This window comes from Ptiloglossa arizonensis, chromosome 2, assembly GCF_051014685.1.
Source record: "Ptiloglossa arizonensis isolate GNS036 chromosome 2, iyPtiAriz1_principal, whole genome shotgun sequence".
Lineage (NCBI taxonomy): Eukaryota > Metazoa > Arthropoda > Insecta > Hymenoptera > Colletidae > Ptiloglossa > Ptiloglossa arizonensis.
The window spans coordinates 6,523,018-6,544,383 of NC_135049.1; the positions used below are offsets into that span (position 1 = coordinate 6,523,018).

Consider the following 21,366-nt stretch of genomic DNA (forward strand, 5'->3'; position numbering starts at 1 on the left):
TTAAATTTGGTGGTACATGTAAGGGCATTATACTTGTTTATTTACAAATATAAATGATAATTTTCGAGAAATTTATACGTATATAAAAAGCAACTGTGTGTAGTATATGGCTATTACACAATCATTCATACCTTCTAATATAGTACATTCAATTGTAACATATACTTTAAAATGGTTGTTCAATATGTCTTGTCGTTTTCTCCACTGTAAAAAACTACTATGACACTTCAACTTTGAACAACTGTAAATATACGAACGAGTCGATAAATCTACATGAAACTTCACGTATGTTCATCAAACAGTAGTACCATTTTTAGAAAAATAAAACGACGAATCTAATAGCCCCATTTCTTATCGAACGACAAAACATATCGAGCAATCTATTTTTTTTTTTTTATTTACGCTATGAACCCAGTACAGGGTTATTAGCAGCATGCACATTGATGTGCATACTAACAGTACAAAACAAGAATGGAATACATAAGTTAAGATTACCCGAAGATACATCGTTATGTATCGTTATACATAAATAAATGCTTATTACTAGTGATTGTACTTAGTGCTTATAGTTACATACTTATAACTATGGGCAATATATAATACTTATTACTAGATGCTTATAACTTGTAGCGGTTTATAAATATGGTATACTTTATATAAATAAATTCATAATTTTTTGAATCCGTATCAAACAGACAGACAGACCTCACTGGCAGTCAGAGATTTACGCCATGGTCTTTCAGAAATTTGTGAATGCACAGTAGAGGAGGAATATGCAGTTTACTTGTGAAGAACTCAATTGAGTAGGGCGGGTGGTAGCCCATGTCACGTAGTCGAGCAACCTATTACATTATTACCTCTGTGTCGAAATTGAATCTAAGTTTCATTCATCGTGTTTTATTTATTTGAACCAATGATTTGTCGAACTTGTTCCGATCTTGTTTTTCAAGTCATCCAGTCTATTCTTAGCCACTCGACGGTCCGCACTCGTTTCTGTGCGACCACTTTCGACCCCGCATCACTTGATTTCACTTCACGCCTGGTGCTTTCACGCGCCACGTGTGTCGGGTAAATCTATCCACCTGTATCCATCGATCGATCCTGCCAGTCCTCTGATCCGTGATCCGTGTGCACTTTATCGTCAAGTGTCGCGCGTCCTATGTGTCGGGAGGAGAGAAGGGAGGGGGACACGTACTGGACACGCGTACACCAATCGTCAAATATTTTCGTCACTGGGATTTTCATGTTGCTTCCTTATCTCTGTCGGTGAACAGCGCCTCGTGAAAGGTGTTCTACTAAGTAATATTCTTGTAAGAATTCACACTGAATGTTGTCCAGCTTTAAGTTTCGATCTTGCGTTCGTGTACTTACAGGTGTTCAAAGTTGAAGTGTCGTAGTATTTTTTTTACGATGGAAAAAACGACAAAACTTATTCAACAACCTAGTATTCGTGTTCGTAACCAGCAGTGACCAATATTGACCATTATTCTACTACTGTTTTAGGTTAATATGGTTCGACAATTTAGAAAAAATATTTTAGTATGGGTGAGCGGCTCGCGCACAGTCTCTTAACTTAATCGTCTAGTTATCAGGTGACATTTGATACTTTTTAAAAGAAGTATGATTATGACAGGATTATGACAAGAACCAGACTTCGTATTACTGAAAAATAATTACGACATTAATATTTAATATACTAGATATTTTTTGAGCTAGGTGACAGGTGACTGATACTTTACAGTGTTCAGTTCTTCGACATTATGAATGGATGACAGAAATTTAAAAAAGAAAATAAGATTGTGGAATTCGAATTGAAAATAACAAATGTTAACGTTAAGGAATTGAAACAGAACATCTCTTATTTTTACCAACAGCACACGATTGATTCTAAATAACCAACTGTGCTTAATTTTAATATTGAATTAAGAACTTATTATAGGGGTACCTTTCGTATAGAGGTAATCAAAATTTTATTCGATTAAAAACTGAATAAAACGATTTAACGATTATATTTTTATTCGTTTATCATGAAATATTTAATTCTATAAATAAAATTCTAATTTCTTCTCAACAGTAGCGAATAAAAGATTCTTTATTCTTTATTCGTTTTTCCAAACTTTTATCCACATAAAAATTTTGTCCATTTCTGCTCTCACATTTAGTATGAGAAGATTATTCAATTGTATGGAATATATAACTGTCGGAGAAAATTAAGCAAGCGATAGAAATCACTAAAAGAAACAAAAATGTCTTAACAAATGTAGATCGGTGAGTTAATTGTTTAGAACATATTGAACTTTTTTCTTTGTAAGTTCATAATGCTGTATACATTTTTAAATGTTGTGGTACAACTCTTATCTCAAGAGATCATTCTGTCTACAACTTGGAATGAGCTTTTGTTTACATTTTCAGTAATAGCATCAGTTATTGAAGATACCAAAGTTAGTTTAGAACAGTGCGTGAAATTTCAAGGATCCTTGAATATGTATATTTACCTCTAAGAAAACATTGTGAGCTTGCATTCAAATTAGACAATTTGAATATTTGTTTCAAGCGTATCTGTTCCGAAGTTATCCGTTATAACTGACCTCTTCAGATATTAGCCAATTAATTTACGAACTAGTAGATCGGAGTATTTCTAAAGTAATTAGTTTACCGTCTTAAATTTGTTAAGAATCACTTGTTCCTTTCAGTAAATTCTACCGCCCAATTTTTATATTTTCTACCTATAGTTCATAACCTCTGTATATTTCTCGACCAGACATTAAATGCCCCAAATCTAAGTCAAGATCTCCTTAGAAAACTTCACTAATGAGTTCACTAGCAGACCAAGGACGAAATTTCATCTTCATGTTTCTAAAACCCAAGTTGTGCTCTCAGTGCGGTATAGTCACTGATAAATGGAAAATTAACGATAGATTTATATTACAGGAGGAGGACAAAGACTACTTACACCTAAACACAAAGGTAAAATACCTTTAACGAGACAATACTATAATTACTTAGTACCCTACAGTGTCGCGATCTATTTCGTTTGTCTTTATTGGAATTTTGATAAAAAACAGTTTGTTACGGTAACAAACAAACACTTACTAAACACGTTTGTTTACTAAACATCACGTATATATACGTCATTACATATACATGCATATACACATGTATAAATTAGTATATACATATACATATACACATGTATGCATACGGCTACTAGAGATAATTTTTGTTGCACCAACTTTAGATGGTATTGGAAATTCAACAGTCTTCTTCGTAACGCGATGGACTTCTATATGCGATCGACTCAGTCAATAACAGCAATACAGGATGTCCCGATCATCACCAGTCGATTTGAGTTTCGCGCTACTTTTGAAACGTCAAACCGATTAACCTGAAACTCAACATATATTATCTAGGCAAATAGGTAGCCCGAGGCTACCATTTGGAAGATATCTTATTCCATTGTTAACTTGTAATGAGTTACTTTTAAATTCGTACTTTTAAATTTAAAAAATATATCAAGATTACTTGAACTGTTTGAGTTTCAGCCAAAAAGTAAATCGACCGGTGACGGTTGGGACGAACTCTATACGTGATTAGGATCATCGTTGTAACACTATGAACGAACGATTCCTTTCATCCCGGTGCCATTCCAACTTGTGGATAGTGCGTCCACATCTCATCTCCCCACAGTACTTATTCCTGTTCTATTCGTTTTTCTATCATGTATCCGTACCCTTGTGTTTGCGTAACAAAGACTTTAAGTAAATGAATAAATAAAATTTCCTGCAACGCCCTAAATAAATAAACGCAGTCCGGAACACAAGTGGTTCCTACACTGGCCATCTCAGTACTCCCCCTCCCCTTTCAAACATGCCGGTGCAGCACGCTGATTGCAGCGTTTTCCATGGTTAATAATTCACGGGAACGTTCCGTTGGCCCCGTTGGTAACGACGATACAAAGAAAGAACGTAACTTATGGCAGCGGTTAACGAGCTGAAGAACAAGAACGAGCGAATGCAAAGAAGAGCGGCGAGGTGGGGCGAGTGAGGTTGAAGGACGGAACGAAATCACGACGACCAAGATTTCTGCAACGGCCAGGGATGGCCCTATGAATAATTTTCGCCCGGGGGAAAATAATTTAGGAGTCTGGAGCCGGAGGCTTCGTGACTTTTCCTCCGGCGTATCCGGTTTTGTCCTCGTGCTTCCGGTATAATATGACGCCGCGTGGAAAGCTAGCTATACGGTGGCGACCTGGTGGGGGTACAGGGGTGGCCATAGGGCTTGTTCACCGGTCCAATCATGGGACGAAAGTCGCGAGCCGGCTCGATACAATTTGCTATAAGAGGTTCGTTAAAATTCTGATTAAAGTGGTAATTTTTAATGATTTGTGCGGGGAAATTAGATCAACGCGCGCAAAACGTTCTGGTTTATTTCAGTTACGACGATGGGAATGGAATGTCGGTGAATAATAGTAATTTTTATAGTCCTTGGAGCAGTGGTTCGCGCGAGAGAAGTCGACGCGACGCGATGATGAGTGGGGGATGAAATTATTGGGAAATTTCAGGCGGACGTTTGGAACGAGGTTTAGTTTATACGATATTATATTAACGTACGGTATATATGAAAGAATTATGTACCATCACACTTTTTTTTATTAATTATAGCCATAAATTGTACATTCTTAGCACTTTTTTCGAATATCCTCCTGTTTGTATCATTCGTTGCAAGAGGTGATACAAATGTGTTATAGTTGAAAGATCAAATTATGGACTAGTTGAGGTATAATATCATATGAAATACTTCACCGTATCGAGAATAGTGCAAAACTACAACCGAAGAACAAAAGAAGTTGTGAGAATCAAATTGTGGTTTGAATATGTTTCTTCAATTGGAAAAGGTTTGACAGGTATGCTTGTTTTATATATATACATATTAAGAAGACTACATTGCTGACATTGAAGGCTTGTTTTAGCATAATTTTTCTAACGAAAAGCATCGTCTTCAGTTTACTTTAACTTCATAACGTAAAACAAACACGTTTTAAATATACATTGAAATGTTATATTTTAAAAATCTTCAACGTGTTTGGCAATAAACCTTAAAGTATTAGTGCATATGTATTGGTGCATATGTATTATTAGTGGATACGTATTAGTACATATATATTGGTGAAAATCATCTCCTCTTTTATTTTTTCGGAAACTTTTCATTTGCATGGAAACGTCCATCCGTTAGGAAACGTTTCGAAAATACAAAAGCGCGATATGTTCAACGAGTTAGTTGAAATTTTTATTTCGAGATTTTGTTTCGACGTTTCAGTGTTTTTGTTTCAGCGCGAGGAATATTTTAAAAACGGATTCGTTTTCAATCCTTTGTTTTTGCGTGTGAAAGTTGGGAGTAGAATATATTCGTTTCATAGGTTCAAATCGTTTTTAAGAAAAGAATTCTATTTCTGTTTTTTTTTTTATTTAAGGCAACAGTTTCCTAGGAATTACGATATCTGATTTATTAATAAATAATATATTATTCACAACACTCCTCCCATAGTAAACGGAATCCAATTTCCATTACGTTTTATCCATAGGGGTAGGTTTAATACGTGTACCTCTTCATGGAGTACAAAGCTCCGTTTATTGAACAATCTTTATAAAATACTGCTTTCTTAACAATCTCACAACAACATTGTTCAACACAAAGTTTGAAGATTTACAAATTTTAAAGCTGATTTACATAATAAATTATCCGGTCTTCGTTCAATTTGACTTATAAAAACTTGTTTTTTTATAAAATGCCAGATATTTTAATTCAGAATAACTGTTTCTTGTTTACAGTAGTAAAACGGAAGAAAAATATTTCTCCCCCGTCACACACAAAATTAATTTTATGCAATTGAATTCATAAAGAGTAGATGTCAAGCAACGTTTTAAATACACAGGGTGTCCCAATCATCACCGGTAGATTTGAATTTCGCGCTATTTTTAAAACCTCAAACCGATTAACCTGAAACTTGACATATATGATCTATACAGATGGAAAATTAATCGTGAGAAAGTACACGGTGAAAGAACACGTGGAAATTATTTAGGTGTATTAAAAAGTATCGCAATCTTTAACGCTAAAGATTCGGGAAGAAAGTAAATCGACCTGTGATGATTGGGACACCCTCTAGATATTCGTATCGCAGGAAGTACTAGTGGGGCTATAAGCAGCCATGATGTTAACATTAAAAGTTAAAAAAATTATTATGTGCAATTTGAATCTCTTAGAGGTTTGCAACTGTCTTTCACTTCTAAGATGAGTTTTCATCCTTGTAGATATTGGCAAGAATGAGCGTGTTTCAACAATAAAATACACAAATTAGCTTTGTCAAAAAGGATATTGACTTGGAAAAGGTTATGAACACTGTCTTTGATTGATTTTAGAAAACATTAGGATTCGATATAATGTCTGTTCTCAACTAAAGGTAACCCTCGAGTACAGGATCGATCTGTTGAGTGTCGTTCGCAGAAATTTCGTGTGTTCCTATATTTGGTTATGCAAGTCGTAAACCCATAAAGCCAATGAATCAGAGAAGCAGGTGGACAAAACGGACAAATTTCTACTGCAATTAGTAAGCCAGATGGCGTGAGTTATAAATGCAAGTTTCGAATCCTTAACAATCCGAATTATGGCCTCTGGTCCTATGAACGTGCAACTACGCTATAACAATAACGATTTTTCGCAAAAAATTCATTCCTGTTCAAACTATAAAATAGAAAGGAAGCCTTCAAACAAAAAAATCGTGTAACAAAAGACTTATATGATTTGAATAATGTATAAAAGAAATAAAAATATATTTAAATCATTGTTTCTTAAATAGGTAATTAGTACGTAATAATTAGTTCACATATCTCGTTTGCATTGTATACGAATTTTGTTCAAGTATTGTACAATATATTTTTACCTTTTCGAAAAGATCTTTTCTTACTTACAATAAGAATTGTTGTAAGTCAATAAGAATTTAGTTATCTTCGAAATATGCTTATAAAATCCTTTAAATTACTGTTTTGAGAATAACGAGTTGAAATATTGACACGGCAATTTTCTTTTTAACTTAGATCGAATTGTTCATTCTGAAATCATAAAATAGGCTCAAAAATGTTCATTCTTTCTCGTCTTGGAGTATTCTAACTACTTTTATATAGCTTCAACAAAGATTATGCGTCTTCAATGAAACTGTACCGGTAGTAAAAGTTGCCAATTTTACACTAAGAGCATTTGCAGCATTGTTTGTAGTTCTCGTGATGATTTTTCACGTTACATTATTCAAATTTCATTTTGATTTCACGCGAATTCACCGTCGGATATAAAAATTTGAATTTGAATTACAAAATGACATATTTCACAATGATAAAATAAAAATTTCACTGCTGTTAGTTTCGTACGTTACTTTTATTCATCATCTATCGTTCGAATAAAATTTACCCTATCTCTGATTATAATTTACTTCGCAAAATCTAGTTTGCTATGTGACTATTAGTATAATCACTTACAATTGCGTCGTGCTACAAAACAGAGCTCAACGTAGTAAATAACGCGGTTAGATGAGAGTTCCGGATAATAATAAGACAGGAAGCCAAGAAGTTGGTTACACACCGAAACTATTTTGCCTAAAGTCTGTTATCTGCTCCAAACGTTCGAATCGCGTTGAAGGAAGCTTGATAATTCAATAACTCCGTCAATTTTCAGCAAAATTCTCGAGTTTTAAATTTTTAAGAAAGAATTCTTAAATTGATGTACTTTGGAAATATTTAAAAAATCGAACTAAACAAGTGCGATTAAAAAATTTGTTCCGTTACGATTATACTCTAAAACTCCATCAATTTTCAGCAAAATTCTCAAGCTTTAAATTTTTGAAAAAGATTTCTTAAATTGATGTACTTTGGAAATATTTAAAAAGTCAAACTAAACAAGTGCGATTAAAAAATTTGTTCCTCTACAACAATACCCTAAAACCAAACGTTTTATCCGATAATACGGGTAATATTTACAATATTTGGAAGTTCAATTCATTGTTAGGCAAATGTTGGAGGATTCGGAACCGAAACAATTAATATATACATCTCGTATATATACATATTAATCAATTCTACAAAACAGCATTGTTTGAAATTCACACAACTTTCTTCCAATTATTTTCACATTATCCGTAATAATCTTTGAAGAACCAGCTGTAAAAGTGTCACGAGCAGTAATAGTTTCGTATGTTACAAAAACCATACTAAATGTACCAAACGTTCAAATATCGATGTAAGTTTTCGTTCGACGAGTCCCCTCTTAAAATGATAAAAGCGTGGCAGCGGGACAGGTGTTGATGTAGATTTTATCGACAATCCCTATCGATCGCAGATCAGCGTCACAGAAATGTTTAATGGCGCGAGCCCATTAAGAACGTGAGGGAAGTCGGCCAGCAACTTCCGTTTGTGTAATACAAGATAAAACAGACATTCAATTATTACCGCAGCCCTAGTGTTGTATTTTAGGGAAGCTTTCGAGGATTCGTGCTCACTGGGAATAGCTCCCGGCCTCCATTTGTAATCCCGGGCTTTCGTGTCGTGTAAACGTTCAAACGGACATCGAGGCAGGCACGGCTTGTTACACGCATATTCGGCAACCGGTGGATGAGAAGCTTTCCATTCTGGTTTCTGGTTCGAAACGATACCGGACAACTACCGAAAACAGCGAGAAAATCGAAGAGGAACTCGCAGAACTGACGTATGATAACTGGTACAAGGAACCAGTGTGTAGGCTTTATTTTAAGTCTACTCGGACAATTATTACTCTTCGTTAAGTCTACGTATTATTTCTCGTCATTTCTTCTCTTTCGTGCAGTAACATATTGCTTAACAGAGCAGAGGCAATAAGTATAATCCCAATCGTGCAAGAAATTTTCTTTCTTTCTCGTACCGAGCACTGATCAGTCCATGTGTCCGGATTTACATTGCATTCGTATTATTATTATTCTTTACGCATGATTCGTGTAATCTATCTTCACCATTATTGTGTCTTCTAATTTCTTTCCTCTGATATTTAATATTATTTCTTTTGCTCCCATTACATCTTTTAATTGTTTCTTTTTTTATTTTAATATTATATTCTACAGGTTGTGTCAGAGCTCGTCAGTTGAAACATTGTGTAATGTTGTCGTCAATTGCTCACATTTTTAAATTATAATAGAAAATACAATGGCAATTGGTACAATGAAAATCTCGATCCATTTGTGATAATTATCTTGTATCAAAAAAGCGTACCTGATTAATTATATTCAATTGTGCATTTTGTGTTCTTAATCGATCGATGATCGTGTTATTGTGTCGAAATGCTGTACAACTGGAACTAGAACTATTCTGAAAAATGGACGGAGGTTAAGAAATCAATTAACGTAGGAGTTAATAATCATCGATAAATTACCATAATTCTTTACAGGCCATTGTTTAACTTTCAAACATGAAAATGACTACAAGGAGACCACCTATGTATAATACTTACGTCAGTTATTTACGTTACTTGTTTAGAAAATATTGAGTTACCTCGTAGCTGGTGTCTACGTGAGAGTGACGTCGAGAACAACGCTTTCGTTCAGCAGCGTTGTGACAGTCAACGTGTTAACTAACACCGTTTCTGGCTGCGACGTCACGAGATAAAAGTCCTCGGGAACGAGTCCGATCAATGCTTCCCGGCATGCAAATCGAGCTCCAGAATTTTCATGATTTTCGCCAGCAGACAAACCGGTTCTCAAGAAGGACAAAGGCACGAAAACAGCGGACCAGAACGAGAGAAAAGGTTGGACGAGGTTGGGTGATAGTGTCTGCCAGGTAGATGCGATATCACGGAATAACGGTGTACACATTGCTATGGCGGCTCGTTATTGTTTCATGCAGCAAAATATCGCATTCTATTTACGCGCGGCTGGCAGCCGCATCCAAAATTCACGAGTCCGACGTATAACACATGGTGGTGTACCGTGTCACGTCATCCATCTTACATCGTGCGCGACGCCATCCGGAATAATGTATGCGCGGTCACAAAGGACTACGCCCGGAAATATGACTAGCTACGAAATTATTGCGCGAACGTTCCTGATTAACCCTTTGGTCACTCCTGACATATGCCCGCTTCTCTGATTTCGGTGTTAAACTTCGAGAAACACGTCGTTCAGCCGGATTCGTGATTTTAACCCCTCAAATTTAGAAAGATCGAACCACGAGCTGTGGTGTTAAAGCAAGTGGGGTACTTAGAATCCACATTATCCATAATAATTTTTGGAGGATCGTATTTTTGGAGATTTTTGGAGATCGAACCAGGAGCTGTGGTGTTAAAGCAAGTGGGGTACTTAGAATCCACATTATCCATAATAATTTTTGGAGATTTTTGGAGATCGAACCAGGAGCTGTGATGTTAAAGCAAGTGGGGTACTTAGAATCCACATTATCCGTAATAATTTTTGGAGGATCGTATGCGAAAGTACATTATCAGCAATGATAGTTTTGTATATTAGAAAAACGTAATGTTACCACAAACGAATATCCTAATTCTTTTTAGGAAAATTTCACTTTACCAATAACTTCTACACAGAATCGATCATATAAAACAGCATTCTATAAAATTGAGACAACTTTCTTGTAACTATTTATTTTAAACTAATTAGAACTTGACGTATTCAGTACTACATACTTTATCCCATATAATTACTCCAACCTTTCTAATGGTACATACTGGCTTTTTAGTTAGCAAGTTAGCTTACGATTAGCATACAATTGTTTTGCATTCGATAAATTACAGTTTATTTTGTTATTATTACACCTTTCTCTTCTAGTTGGTTTCTCACCTTTTATTGGTTCTGATTTTAGCTTTTTTTTTTAATATTTCATATAATATTTATGACACGATTTTATAGTTTAGTCAAGTTCATTTCGAAGGTTGTAAAATACAATTGTATTTGGCAAAATGAAACATAAAGATAGTTTTGTGTGAATGTTCGGAATGTCATATTTTTTGTTAAAAAAATAGTGTTTACTTCTAACTAAAAAAATAATATCTTTAGAGTTTGATCAATGTCCACGTGTCTATTCAATAGCTAAAACTGATGTTCCAAAAATTGGCTATTTAATTCGAGTAGGAAAAATGTCACCTATTTATTTCTATTCTATTGTAGTACAGGGACTGAAGATGTAATTTTAGAAATGTTTGAGTGATACGTAGCCCTAAAGATGACTATTTTATTCTTTATATTCCTTACACACTATTTTATATTAGAAGTAAATGTATATTGTACCGGAAACGAGACTTTTCCACTAATAAATTAATATTTTAATTTAATTTGAGACCGCGAGCAACCGCACGGACAGTGATAGTGATACCTTCGTTATTCCGTTATCAAATATACTTCTTGTTCACCTCGCATCAGCAGTCATTGCACATAAATCAGAAAAAAATGCCTGTGTCGAATATTCCCCACTGTTCTCATAACGCCAATAACTGTCGAGTGCAAAAAAAATGTTTTTATCGTAACGTCCAGATACATAAAATAATCATGAATTCCTGCGTCGACATCCAGTAAAAATATTGCAACGATGGACCACAGTATCAACAAAAAAACGTTGATATGCAATCTTCTCTTTCTAACAACGAGTTAGTTAGCAACGATCCAGCTTTTGATACGCATAACAAGTGCATACTTCGTTTCTAACAAAGTTACGATGTGAATAATTGTGTATCAAATTAAAAAATCAAGAGTACTTTTATTACGCAACTTTGCAAGGATACAAATATATACGTTAAAAATAGCTAAATTAAGGATAGCTTAATTTTGTTCTCTTCTGTCTCTTAACAAAGTCTACTGCTATGTAGGCCTATATATATGGGTCATGAAATTGCATAAAATATAAATCAAATTATGAGAAAGGGAAAACATGCGTTTTTTTTTTTTGAGCTTTGCAATCATAAGTAAATATTAATAATTGAAATTAAAACAAGATATAAACACATCAAAATGTTTCGAATACTCGTTAGACAAATGGAATATAAAATAATATAATAATAAAATATATAATAATAAAATTGATATTTCTCATATCTCTTTGAGAATTCGTACCTTATTCGTTCTTTTCATAAACTTTACACGGTTCGAGTATAAACGCAGTGTAATTAAACGCTTAAAGGGTGTTAGTTTACCCTGCGTATAGAAAATGTAAACTGACAAACAACGAAACGGAGAACGACGACATTCTCAACGACAGAAATTGACTCGCATTGTCCACGCGGATGAAATTGTCGTACGAATAAACAAACGGGCGAAGAATTGAAAGAGTAACGCGGCAAATCGCGAAAATAGCGTCGAAAGTGATCCAGGTCGGGGCACAAAAGTTCCCGAAGGAAGCTAGCTATTTATAAGACGGAAGTGGCACGGCCAATTTGCGAACAGGTGGAAAGTGTGGCTCGGAGTCGCTGAAAAGTTTTCGAGAAGTTCGCCTCGCCGGCCGGATTCACCTCGTAATTCAGGGGTTGGATATTCTTGCAGTCACGTCGTATTTTCAGCGAGCACCAAACCGCCGTGAATATAAATTTTCAGTCGGTTGTGGGCTCCGATGAAGGGTCGAGTTGTCAAAAACAACGAAGGAACTCCACGCGGCGCTCCTGTAAATCTCAGCATTCGAGTTTCAGGGGCTGCAATATCGAAATGGGGCATGCTCGAGACACCCGAATCAGCAAGACAGGGAGTCAAGGTGTTGATCGTGTCAACAAGTTTATCAGTTCGATCGAACGTTAAGCAAGATGAAAATGCAATAATCCTTTCATACGTTACGATAACCAGTATATAATAGGTTGCTCGATCAATTTTGTCGTTCGATAAGAAATGGAGCTATCAGGTTCGTCGTTTTATTTTTCTAAAAATGGTACTACTGTTCGATGAACGTGTGTGATGTTTCGTGTAGATCTGTCGATTCATTCGTATATTTACAGTTGTTCAAGGTTTCAGTGTCATGATATTTTTTTACAGTGGAGAAATTGACGAAACTTATTGAGGAACCATTTTAAAAAATACGTTGCAATTGAGTGTACAATGTTAGAAGGTACGACACAATGAATGATTATTTGTATCATAGACGCTTTTCTGGACAATCTATATACTAGACACCGTTGCTTTTATATACTGATTTTCATAATTCCATATTATTGAGACCTCGTTTGTATTTGAAATGAATTATCGAAAAATTGTACAGGTCAACTACTGACCATTCCATTTATCATGAACTTTGAAATATTATATACTTCTAATATTATTTAACAATTATAATTATTCCTACGGATAAAATATCCTTCGAAGGAAACAATAAATGAAGAAACCAAAGCACACAAAAGAAAATAATTTTATATTGTTTCAGATAGATCTGGATATTGGTACACGCGATTGCAAAGTTCAATTATTTGTGTAATTCATTCATTTGAACGGAATTAATTACCTATATTTATTCTAACAATTTACCAGATTATTATTTCTGTAAATTAAGTATACCAAGCACGTGTCCCGGTTGAATTATACAAGGTATTCAAAAATTGTGTATCGAAAATCAATGTTAATTTATCGTACAACATAACCTCAATATTTTCTACGAACATCATCGGTCAATCCGATAACTTTTATCTCAAACAGTCAGCCACATTATTCACCTTTTAATTCCTTGAAAAATCAAACTGCGCTGTAATTAATCACAACGATCAATTATTCACAACGGTCCAAAATATTCTTCCAACAAGACGCGATTTACAACGTTGGGGTTGGCGCCAAATGAAAATTCCCTATTTGTTCTCCGATACGGGGTGTTTCAACGGGTGGTAAGCCCATGGAGAACTACAGTGGCTCGAAATTACATATTCATAATTAACATTTGTACGAAGGAGGATAGGGGCGAGTAAACAAGCACCAGGTGGCATTTGATCAGAAATTCGGTCTCTTTTCATTTTTCGAAGCAGCCGTCAACTTATGCGTCTCCGGGAGAAATACGAGAGAAACTCGGGGACCCATCGTTTGCTCATGTTAACGAGACCCTTAATTATGTTTACAATCTACGGAGAATAAACTATTCGTTATTAATGCAGGTCAAACGGAGTCTGACGGCGCTACAGCCACCGTCGTTGCTGCCATGTCACAGGTTACGACGCACTCGCATAATATTTGCACTTTAAAGAACGACAGAACCGACCGGGTTTTGCCATGAATTTTTACTTCGAGGAACAATTTTTTCTCCAGTTCTCAAGAAGCCATTATAACCCAAGATTGAAAACGAAATTAAATGTAAGAATCTCGAAAAATGTCGAATGCTTGATGGGGGCTGGAACAAGGTGGCGGGAAATGTTTTCACTTACTTCTCACTGGAATTAAATATCTCATCTTTGCTAGACTTGAAAAAATGCATATCCATTTGTACGAAAGAATATGTTGCAATTCAATGTACGATATTAGAAGATATGACACGATGAATGCATACTTTTCATAGCATAGGCGCTTTTCTGGATAATGCATATTCTACACACTTTTACTTTTTATATACGTACAAGTTTCTCGAAGATCATCATTTATATTTCTAAATATAATCCCCTTAAACATACGATCGAATTTAATACACTAACTGATTTTCATAATTCCAAATTATTGAGACCTCGTCTGCATTTGAAACAAATTATTGAAAAATTGAACAATTCAACTATTGACCATTCCATTTATTAATCACTAACCTTCAAATATTATAACCTTCCAATATTAATTACCAATTCCTAACCTTCAAATTTTATAACCTTATAATTACAATTATAGATCCTTAACCTTAAAATTTTATAACACGACAATATCGATAATCAAATTCTAACTTTGAAATAACTATTTGAACCTTGTAACTGGAATTATCGAGTACCAAACTTGAAATATTTCAATTTACTTTCATTTCAGATTCATCTGTTTCTAGTGAAGAATAATTCCCTGTTTATCGTTAACTAATATCGAAAATTAAGAACGAATACAGATGCAGAACTACACCCAACTCCTTATTACATTTGAAGAAAACCACGTAAAATGAAAGAATATAGAAAAAGACATTAAACATAAAGAGAAAGCTGAATCAAGACAAATCAAAGAGGTAGAAGTCGTGTAGGGGACAGAGGGGAGGGGAAGAGTTTGAAAGAAACCGAGAATGGACCACAGAAGAGGAAATCGAGAATCTGCACCACGTGAAATCCGATGGTTTGCGCTCAAATTGGATGTTATCTCTCGCCAGCTGGGGACAGAAACTCACACGAAGGCATTGGAACATGGGTACACAACACACGGTTGGCACACGAATGCCATCGCATATTCAAAAGCTTTTGAACGTAAGATGAGAACCCCACCGATTCTGGTATCGGAATCCAGACTATAGCCATCCTCTTTGATAAAGTGCTGTTAAACATTTGTTGGACTTTCGTTCAAACGAAATTATCAGTTTTATTTGTATTAATGCATTAATAGAAAGATTGTAGTCAAATCTTAGAATTAAAAAAATTGTTATTATTTTAGTTTTACATTCCCAGGAAATTAATAACTCTAATTGTTTGAAATTTACATAGTCTATTTTTTCTTACTTGGTGAATGTTTGGTAAAAATTTTATTAAAGATATGAATAATCGCGGGAGTTACATTTAATTATGTAAATTAATGAGAAATCTAAAAAACACTTGTCGACGGATTTATAATGTAAAAAGATAAAACAAATAAACAACTTTTGTCTTCATTTTAGCTCTAATAGTTTTTGTTCCTGTATTAAAACTGTAGTAAAGCTCACTTTACTTTTACATTCTTTAAATTATGATTCATACTTTACCGATACAAAGTACTATCGGTGGATTATAGATTATGGACTTATTTCTTTATTTTGTTGAGTTGCTATAATATTTATAAAAAATTCGTATTTCACTTATTTCTTCAAAACGAAGTCACGTAATTTATATGTAACATATGAAAAGATTTAAATGGTTTACAATTTCACGAAAAGGAAAAAATATAAAGATGAATTTACGTGAAACAAAAAAACAATTAGTACCGAATAAATCGAGTACTATAAATTTGAATGCAAGCACTAAGCTTCATAAAGTGAAACATTGGTAATCTATTAAAATTACCATTTATAATTCGATTGTACAGTTCGTTTATTTTGAACGAAGAAAACAATTCAAACATTGAAAACGAGAAACGTTAAATGTTTAAAAAATGCTAATTTAAAAGTGAAAATAATTGGTAAAAAATTTCATCGGTCTTTAAGAGTTATAATAACCATAGAATTAAAATTTTCAGGATTAATGGCGCTTTTGTGTTGCGAGGCTAAAGGGAATAACGTGAATCTCTACCTTATTTGAGATTCAACGAATTTCCCAAAGCACGTTGTAATCTTGAATTAAGATCGTTTAAGTGGACTTAATGAAATTACGAAGCACGGGCAAACGGTTCAACAGATAGAGAGTTCGATTGTTTCAAGATTTTAATTGGCGTTTCCTCGACTCCCTTTTTATTTCCCACTTTCTGCGCAAGGAATTTGTTTTTGACAGGTAACAAACATTTTAATGAGTTTGTATATTTCATAAGAAATTATATTTGCCATTCATACTTTCATCCAATACGTTATAATTTCGAAAGTCATTCTCTGAGTTCTTTTTCAAGTTGTCCAATTATGTTTTTGAAAATTTCTGTTACAACAATAACTTGTTTCAAAACAAAATTACTTACACAAAAATAAACTATAATAATTCGAAGTGGAACCTTGCTAAATAGATGCAATGTTTTGAAATTAAAATTCCATGTTACTTTTTTCAGAGGTAACCGCTTGACGTTTTTTAAATTAACATACAAGTATATATTGAAACTGAAATCCAAACTCTGGTAAACTATAAATGGCATATACTTTATGTCCTAGTTAAACTTCTGGTTTGTCTCTTTTTACCAATTAAATTTATTTTCAAACAGAATAGAACGAACGAATATGTAACTGAAAGTGCAGATCTTTTACGAGACGGATAATAAGTTGAACGAACCAAAGACCGAATTTATATTGTTACAAATATATTATTACAAATACACATATCTCTACAAATATATATGTATTTAAAACATTCATCGCTTTTTTTTTATTCTAGAATGATATTATATTTCTTCTAATTACGACTGAGAGAGAAAGACCCAAACAAAATGAAGTCGAAAAATGTATTGTCACAAACAAATTCAACAGAATATTTTTACATTCGTAAAATTAAAATTTTCTCCCCTCTTATACGTTATTTTATGAATCTACGAAGAACAAAAATTTTTGTATAGTGTTGCTTCGAGAAGAATGCCTATGCCAAGTATTCTGGGGACGATACTATCATTAAATATGTTCCACAATTGAAATTGATAAAGTAATCAATTAATGCTCTAAGAAGAGACGATCGATGAACGACATACGTCCATTTTACAATTATTTAATGAACCGATCTAAGAACTTTGCTATATTTGGTTGGTGCTACTTTTTAATGTTAAGAGAGAAACTACTCCTTTGATTGAAGTCGTCTCTTTTATATCTGCGCTTATAATTCGTAAATTATAAAAGATATAGAAAAACGATTTAAATGAATTTACTGTTCTCAAAGACCAATATACCAGAAGGAAAAGATTGTTTTCTCTTAAGAGACATACATTTACAAAATAACAGTTATTTGAATCTTTTTTGGATATATTTTGCAATTTACATTTTCTAAGCACATACATACATATACAAAAGGAAGATAAGAGTGGTTTCTCCTTTAAAATACAAATAACAATTATTTGAATCGTTTTTCGATACATTTTGTAATTTACATATCCTAAGCATATACATACATATGTAAACAGAACAATAGGATCGTTTCTCCTTTAAAATACAATAGTAGCACATAGTATAATACACGAACCAAAAGTTCTTAGATTGGTCGAATGAACGATTGTTCAAAGTTTCATCGAAATAGGCGTATTACTCACCGATCATCCCTTGTAAGTGACTTAGGCCCTTGTTCGTCTTCCTACAAAACCATTAACTCAGGCGTACACAAGCGCCCACCACAGGCCGAGCAAGCAGCCGTCTGTGTTTATATTGTCCTTGGCGCAACTCAAGGTCGATGTCGAGGAGTAGACAGGCAAGGATACTCCCTTGCCTGTCATGGTACCGCGCATCAGCATTCACCTCAGAACAGAACACTAGTATACGGTAGGTACGTAACAAGGTAAATATATTAGACATACCATATATCTAGTATATACTTCATACAAAAATTTCATTGATTTTCAATCTGAAAAATAACTGAAATGAACGATAATTTGAAAATAGAAGCTAGAATGACCAAAATCAAAATTCTTCGCAGAAAATCCGTGAAATTTTACATTGTTTAAAAGAAACCCCCTTATCTATCGAATCAATACATGAAACATCTCGATCGTAAAGGGGAAAAGATAAATTCGATCAGATACCGATAAACACATTTACCAATTGGCTTCAATAAAGAGAGAGGAGAGAAGACTGGTGCAAACAAAGACGAAATTCAAATTCAACAAGGGACAAAATTGACACAAAACTGGCGCACTGCGAAATGGAAGCAATAAAATCGTTCAAAGGAAGTCCTGTCTAAGAAAGACAACGCCAGGACGCTGCAGGGAATTGAATGGCCTAGGAAACGTCGGCGAGGAACGAAGCTAAATGAAATAATTTCTCGAGAACGATTTGTTTGTAGGCACAATAAAACGCGAGCCCGATGAAGATAAAAGAGGAGCTCCTGGTTCGATTGGCATCGAGACGCAGCCCCGATGAATGGGACGCGCTGGAGAGGCGTCCATCGAAATCGGAAGACGAGTGGGTAATCCTGTACATGGCTATGGGAACAGAGAGAAGTCCTGGAGGATATCGAGAGACGACGGCGACATCAAAGAGAATTCCACTTACTATTGTACGGGCCGTTTGCATTGTACATTTGCGTTCGACGAGGAGTCTTCATATCGAACGCATGTTCGTATCGATAATGAAGTGTTGATTATGTCATCGTTTAGCTTTTCTTCGTAATATCTACGATTGTCCGTTCGACATACAGTCTTGACTGACGGAGCAACGTATGCATAGATTTTCGTAACTCGTACTCTCGGGCGCACTTGTTATGCCTTTACTGACATGATCGATGGAGGATCAAGACAGGAAGTGGTATTGCGATGTTTCCCGTTGTCTCGTATCAGTGTGTTAAAAAACGTGGCTATGGATAAATCGATATGTTCAGAAATTGTTTACCGCGTTTGAACAAGACAGTTTTCCTTTAACTACGTATGTTTGATCAATATTAAGTTTGGCTGTACCTTTATTGCTATGTTTGTAGGAATTTACACGCATGGTCTTAATTAAAATGATTTAGAAAGACACTCGAAACATATTTGACCATGTCTGACTACGTTTGATCATGTTTGACCATGTTTGATCGACATCGACTGCATGCCGTTACATGTTGAGTATGATATTCCTGACTATGTTGTATTATTACGATAACAGAACCTTATACATGAAATTGACAGAGAAATTAATTTAAAAAGGCTTTGTTAAGGTTTTCTGATATTTAGAGAAACATCAGTTTTATAGATTCCTTGAACTAAAATAATAATTTAAAAATGTATAGCCTTGATAGTATACCCTATAAATTATATTACGAAATTTGAAAAGTTAGCATTTCTTTGATTTCCTAATGAATATTTTTGTTTTTTAAGTTTCTCAAGAAAAAAGAAACAAACCGAAAAGCTGATAACTTCTAATCAAGAAAGTGCAGTTTTTATTATTTTTCAAATATTAACTTCAAAGCGATTCACTTAACGGATAAACTAATCTGGATTTATAATAACTTTCTCGCTTTGTTTGTTTCGAGTCAACAATTCACCTAAAATTACGATTCACCGTTAAGATAGATTTTCTTTTCTCATCATATTTTAAATCAATAAAAACGACAACGAAAAATTGTTTCGAAGAATAATATACCTCTCGTTAAACTATACCTATTAGGTACGATGTATATCTACTAATTTTGATTTCGATCTAGTTATTCCTTCATAAAAGAAAAAAATGACCCAAAGTACCAGACTGTTCAACTTAAAGATATAGATGGTAAATTTTGTTTCAATCGAAACCATTGCTGATAGTTCTAACGGACACGAACACGATCTTCTTACGTTCAGCAATCTAGCCACTAAGGCAAGCATCCTAAGAAACGGACGGCAAACCAATCATGACTTTTCATCAGCCAGAGGAACGTACTGAATCATTCCGCACGTCTGGTCTATGAAACAAGCACAAAAGGGGGTATCAGTGATCTCGAACTGCATCGGAAGATATCGAAGAAGGCCAAAGAGGATTCGCGTATTCCATTGTATCGAGATATAGTGCGCGCCCTCGTCGGTCCGTATATCCGTGAGGAGAGTTATCGAGATGTTTATCCGCTTATAAAGGTCGCTATCCGAATATTTATTCGTTCGCAGGAGCACCGATGCCCCGTCTCGTTCAGTTTCAACGGTGAAGCGCCGCGACGCCAGCCCCTGTATTTATTGTCCCGACGGGAATCTACCTTCGTGTCCGGTTGGACCTTCAAATATTTCTGCTGAATGAGACTGTGTTAAAAAAACTTTTCGGATACCATAAGAACAGTGATTTTAAAATGACAAATAGAAAGAAACGCGGTTAATTCGTGCCAACGTAATACATGATACATGTATTTTTAGTATTTTAGTTACTTAAGGAATACTATTTATGGAACTCTATTAGTAGAATCAGTTTGACTATTTAGCTCAGTTTATGATTAAGAATTATATCCTTTTAGTATCGATTTTAGTTCAAAGAATCTATAAAACTGATGTTTCTCTAAATATCAGAAAACCTTAACGAAGCCTTTTTAAATTAATTTCTCTGTCAATTTCATGTATAACGTTGTATTAGATGGAGAGATTTGTCATCCAAAAATACATCGAGAGTGAAAAATGAAATTTTCTTATTCGAGTCTCCATTTTCAAGAAATGAACAACTTTGAATATTATTATATACGAGCGTACTTGGAAAACGATCAACAGTTTGTGTGAAGAAGCTCTAATTTATTAGTGACGATAACGGAGTACGCGTTAATTTTTAAATTACTTTAAATTAATGGATTTAATTCTCTTGGAGCAATATTCGAAATCTAGAAGTTTCTCTTGTATAAGTGCTTTTAATTTTCTGAGTTCAACTGTGCGAAAGACAATGGAGAAGAACACGTTCCATAGTTTGGAGTATATAAATT

General features: G+C 34.5%; 1 protein-coding gene across 5 annotated transcripts in view; it reads right to left on the bottom strand.

Moving 5' to 3' along the window:
* Positions 1-21,366, bottom strand: part of LOC143154849 (uncharacterized) — a 575,162-nt gene that overhangs the window by 168,459 nt on the left and 385,337 nt on the right. The gene's annotated exons all lie outside the window — the stretch shown is intronic.